The sequence below is a fragment of the Triticum dicoccoides genome, chromosome 3A (assembly GCF_002162155.2).
Source record: "Triticum dicoccoides isolate Atlit2015 ecotype Zavitan chromosome 3A, WEW_v2.0, whole genome shotgun sequence".
Classification (NCBI taxonomy): Eukaryota; Viridiplantae; Streptophyta; class Magnoliopsida; order Poales; family Poaceae; genus Triticum; species Triticum dicoccoides.
The window spans coordinates 23257327-23262513 of NC_041384.1; positions in this window are offsets into that span (position 1 = coordinate 23257327).

Here is a 5187-nt window from a genome sequence, read left to right on the forward strand (position 1 = left end):
ACACACACACTAGACGCGCACACACACACAATTTTTCTGTTTTTAGCTTTTAGTTTTTTCTGTTTTTCTGTTTTTCATACAAAGTTTTAGATGAATTAATTAATTAGATTAGATTAATGTCAAATAGTATGTAGAAATGTTAGTTATAATATATATAATGTCAAATGTTATAGAAATGTTAGTTATATAGAAATGTTAGAAATTTTGGAAATGTTAGTTTTAGCTAGCTAGATGAATTAGATTAATTTCAAATTGTTAGACGATGATCGATGTTTTTTTAGTTTCTTATATTTTTAGTTATAAAATTTAGAATTTGCATATATGAAATCATCACAATCCATCATTTAAAAAATGTTACTTTACTTTTGCGGCATATAGTATTTTGTTGTCGATGATGCCCGGGCCGCATCCTCGCCGTCGACACGTCCGCGACGACGTCCTGCTTCAGAGGACCCATGTCCGGGACTGGGCTCCGCCGGGCTGGCACTGGGAGGTGCTATCTTCAGGGGCGCGACACTTGATGAGGAACCCGGCCCCGGATCCCGTCGTCGACCCTCATCTCCTTTGGTGGCATTCGCGTGGGCCACTTTCGGTGCGGAGGGAGCCGGTCCCGCCGGAGGTGGTACGTCGCCGTGTCAGGGAGGAGGACGAGCACGTCCATCGCTACATGGCTGCTATGGCGTCAGGTTCTCCAATACCTGGCAGGTTCTTTGGGGAGATCACCCGAGCTATGATCCAGTGATGGTTCCTTCTCTTTGGGTGTCAACCGCCCGCACCTCAGGAACCGCGAGTGGCCTAGATTACTCTGCAGTATTCGATCTTTATTAGCTTGCTAGCTAGCTAGCTAGTGATGTATTCAATATTATATCTATTATTCGAGACGATGTATTCGAGATTATATCTATTATTCGAGATTATACTAAATTGTTTTATATTTCTTTTGGCATAGTTAAATAAAAGCTATGGCGGACAATACCGACAGAGAGAAAGAATAGACCATGTTCGATATCATACGCTGGCCAGATGATGATCAGAATGAAGAAGATTTTGACGGCTCCGAATTTCTAAACAACACCGGAGAGGGTGATATGATATTCGATCGCGACGACCGAGAAGATGAAGTCATGAACTACGACGAAGAACATGTTGATCCTGAAACAACAAACACCGGCGAGGTATATATATTTATATAAGCAGGAATCTGGTGATCATCGCATGTTTTAAATGAGTTGAAGATATATTAACGAATCGATCTTTCTTCTTTCAGCCATCTGGATCGAGCAAATCTTCAGGCAAAAGGACGAAACGAGGCCCGAACAAAAAGTTGAAGGAGGGCGTAAAGTACAATATCGAGGCATTCAAACCTAATGGCGAACCATTAGCGCCTAAGAAGATTGCGGACAAGTTCGTTCGTCAGTGCGGAGTTCTTGTGAAGGACCAACTCCCGATCTCCCTTCAAGAATGGAGAAAGCCAGCAAATCCACGTCCAAATGTTACTTTTGTCGACGAGAATCAAAAAAATCTGCTTTGGGATACTCTCATGGAACATTTCACCCTACCAGATAATTTCACACAAGCAGATGTGCGGAAAGTCAAGGACGCTGCTTTTAGGAAGATGGCGGTTGCATTCAAGAACCACAAGAGAATGATGTGGGAGAAGTACGTCAAGGGAGGAAGGAAGACTCCAGTATTCGAGGGGATACTAGAGAATCAAAGTGCTCATTGGGAGGATTTCGTGAAATTCAAGGATTCGGAATTAGCTAAGGAACGGTCGAGAATAAACAAGAAGAATGCCGAAAAAAGGATAAGTTCCATAAGCTGGGGCCAGGTGGCTACGCGGTGGCAATGCCTAAGTGGGATAAGTCTGAGAAAGAGATGGAGGATGCAGGTGTCACTCCGGTTACTAAGAGCTGGCGCCCTAGGTGCAGGACTTGGTTCTATGCGCATCGGGGGGAGTTGGACCCGAAGACAGGCAATGTTTCGACGAAGGCATGTCTGAACGGAGCCGGCGATGCGCTACTTGTTGCAATAGAAGAGGCTCGATCGGGGGTGTTCCAGCCCAACAGAGAGAACGACGAGCTTACGCGTGCCTTGGGAAATCCTGAACACCCGGGAAGAACACGAGGCAAGGGCGCTCTTCCGTGGTATGAGGGGTTTTCGTACTGGAACACCGACTACAGAACCCGTGCGAGAAAGAATATTGCGGAGGAGAAGAAGAGGAAGATGGAGGAGGAGCAGAGGAAGCGGGACTATGAACGCCTTCAAGGCCTAGAAGCAAGTCAAGCGGAATTGGCAGCTAAATTCCAGCGGCAGCAGGAGCAGATCGACTCACTTAGCCAGCAAAGGGGGTCTCAGCATCTGCAGCAGCTAGCGGATGATCCAGCATTGGATACCACCGCCCCATCCATGCCGAGAAGCAGCGTGGGTTCCACCCCGGGCGACGCAGTAGTGCTGGATAGATACCCCGTGGATGACATCACGGAGAACACTAACTGCGAGCTACACTTCAAAATGAAGAACATATCCATGAAGGTGGCGGACGCCGTTGCTTTTTCAAATTCCCCCGAGGCAACCTTCCATTGCAACCCGATTCAAGCGGGCTATGCTCGTGTCTTGGTTGATGAGGTGGTGGACCCATATTCGGAGCTACAGCTTGACATTCCTGGAGGTGACGACGAGCACACATTGGGAGAGGCCATACATCGTGTCATCCTATGGAGAAAGGATTGCATCATCTTTCGAAGGCCACCGACACCGCGTCACCCGACTCCTCGTCGAAGTCCGCCACCGAGTCAGCAGACTCCCGCTCCTCCAAGTCCACCAACGCGTGAGGCCACTCCTCCTCCTCCAAGTCCGGCAAAGTGTCAGGCCACTCCTCCTCCAAGTCCGACACAGCGTCAGACGTCCACTCCTCCTCCAAGTCCGGCACAACCTCAGGCCACTGCAAGTCCGGCACAACTTCAGGCCACTCCTCCTCGTCCAACTCAGCCCCGTCAGCCGTCTCCGCCGCCTCAGCAGTCGCAGAAGAGACACCCCGCAGCTATGGTGCGTAGCGGTACGAGTCGAGGTCATAGTACAGAAAGTACAGGCAGAGGCAAGCGATATAAATATGGTCCAAACCTCACTACTCCTCTTCCTGTGAGGGCTTACGACAGGACCGAGGAGCAAACCAATGCCATAGTGCAGGCAGAAGTCGACGCCCATTTTGGACCGAAACCGCCACCGCCGCCAAGGGAGAAAGTGCCTGTGGAAGTAGTTGACCACTTCATTCGTATGGCTCAACCACCAGCTCCTAAGCCTGTTGACTCAGACTATGAGCGCCACATCAGGAAGTTACATCGACGACGTCTACAGAAGGAGGCGAGCTCGAGCTCGAGCAAACAACAAGCAGCTGTCAAAAAATGCGGGAAAACCGTTGCCCAGCTGGGAAAACAGGCGGCGCAATCGACCCCCCCCCGCTTGTTGTGCCGCCAACAACACGTGACAGTACGCGCGCCCAATATTATTGTGGCCAAACAGTTTACGTTCCCGAGGTGGGCGATGTGGTAATAACCCAGGAGCATATAATGCAGGCTGAAGAACTCAAGATCAACGTTGGACAACTCCTCGAGATCGAGGACATGCCTGGGATTACAGAGGAGGAAATAAAACGGAAATATGTCCGGGGCCAACCTTTGGTCGAGCCAGAAGATGTCAACAAGCTCCCAACGAGAATGTATGAATTGCATCAATGGTACATGGACATTACCAAGAGATCCAATCGAGAGTCCCTCATGGTGAATGTCAAGAAGGATGATTACTACCATGAGAAAGCTGTGGCCGTTGAGTATCCTGAACTGTTTCAGTTATACAATCAAGACGCACTCGACAAATCTATCGTCAGTTGCTATTGTCTGTAAGTGATTTCTTTCTGTAATTTAAGTCTCAAGCTAGCTGTAGTGATCCTTTTGATCAATCATTACCTGTAATTATCCTCACTATATTCTTTTCTGTGGTATTATGCAGGATGAAGATGTATGAAATGAGAAAAGGTGGACGCTATGGCATTGGGTTCATTGACCCAAACACCGTTAATGAATACACATGGAAAATGAACAAGCATCAAGAAAAAGAGCTAGAGGACAGCATGCTAGAGTTCTTGAAGCGCCTCAAATACAATGAAGATATACTACTTCCTTACAACTTCTAGTGAGTCACACTTTCTTGTACTACAAATTCTCTGTTTTTGCCTACTAGCTAGCTACATATTTTTGCTTACATATGCCCGCTTAATTAAGACATGCAAACGTGTGTGCATGCAGATTTTACTGGATCTTGTGTATCATTAAAGTTGACGCCGGAACAGTTGAAATACTGGACTCGCTACTCAAAGCAAATAGTGACTATAACATCTTGTTTGGGATAGTCAACAGGTAATTTCAATTATTATTAACTATATATCTCGGCCTATTTAGTTCATCATTAATTTCATGATATGAACTATTTAATAACCCCTTTATTCATTTTCTTTGTCGACGGGCAGGGCTTGGGCAAGGTTCATCAGCGTCACGGAAGGCGAATGGAAACCAAAGCTGAAATGGTTTCGATCCAAGGTAAGTAATTAAGTAGTACTAGCTAGCTAGCTAGCTGCCATCTCTTTAATTATCATGCTTGATTAATTATTATCTGATCAAATTAAATTCCATTCTCGTAATAAAAGCCCTGAAGCAGGCGCAGGGGACTGATCTGTGTGCATTCTGCGTTTGCGAGAACATTCGCATGATGGCGTCCGAAAGGAGCAGATCTCAAAGACAGGAATGGGTACGCTTGTCAAAACACTATTCATAATTTTTACACCATTATCGATATCTAGTCACACAACTAATACACATGCATATTGATCTCCTTTTTAACAGTTCAAAGAGGTGCGGGACAAGCTCCTACCAACGGAGCGCGTAGAAGCACTTCAAGAGGAAATAGCGGGATTTTTGCTCGACCAGGTCATAAATCCGAAGGGAGAATACTATTACCCGCTACCGCCCCCATGAACCACTTCCAATTGTCATCGTGCTCCGAAGGCACCAATTAGGCTAATGCCACTGGCTCCGAAGGCAACATGCATATGTAGGAGAAATTGTATATAGCTATACATGTGTGTATGTGTAAATTAATATGGTGGTTTGTGAGACATTGATGATATATATATAT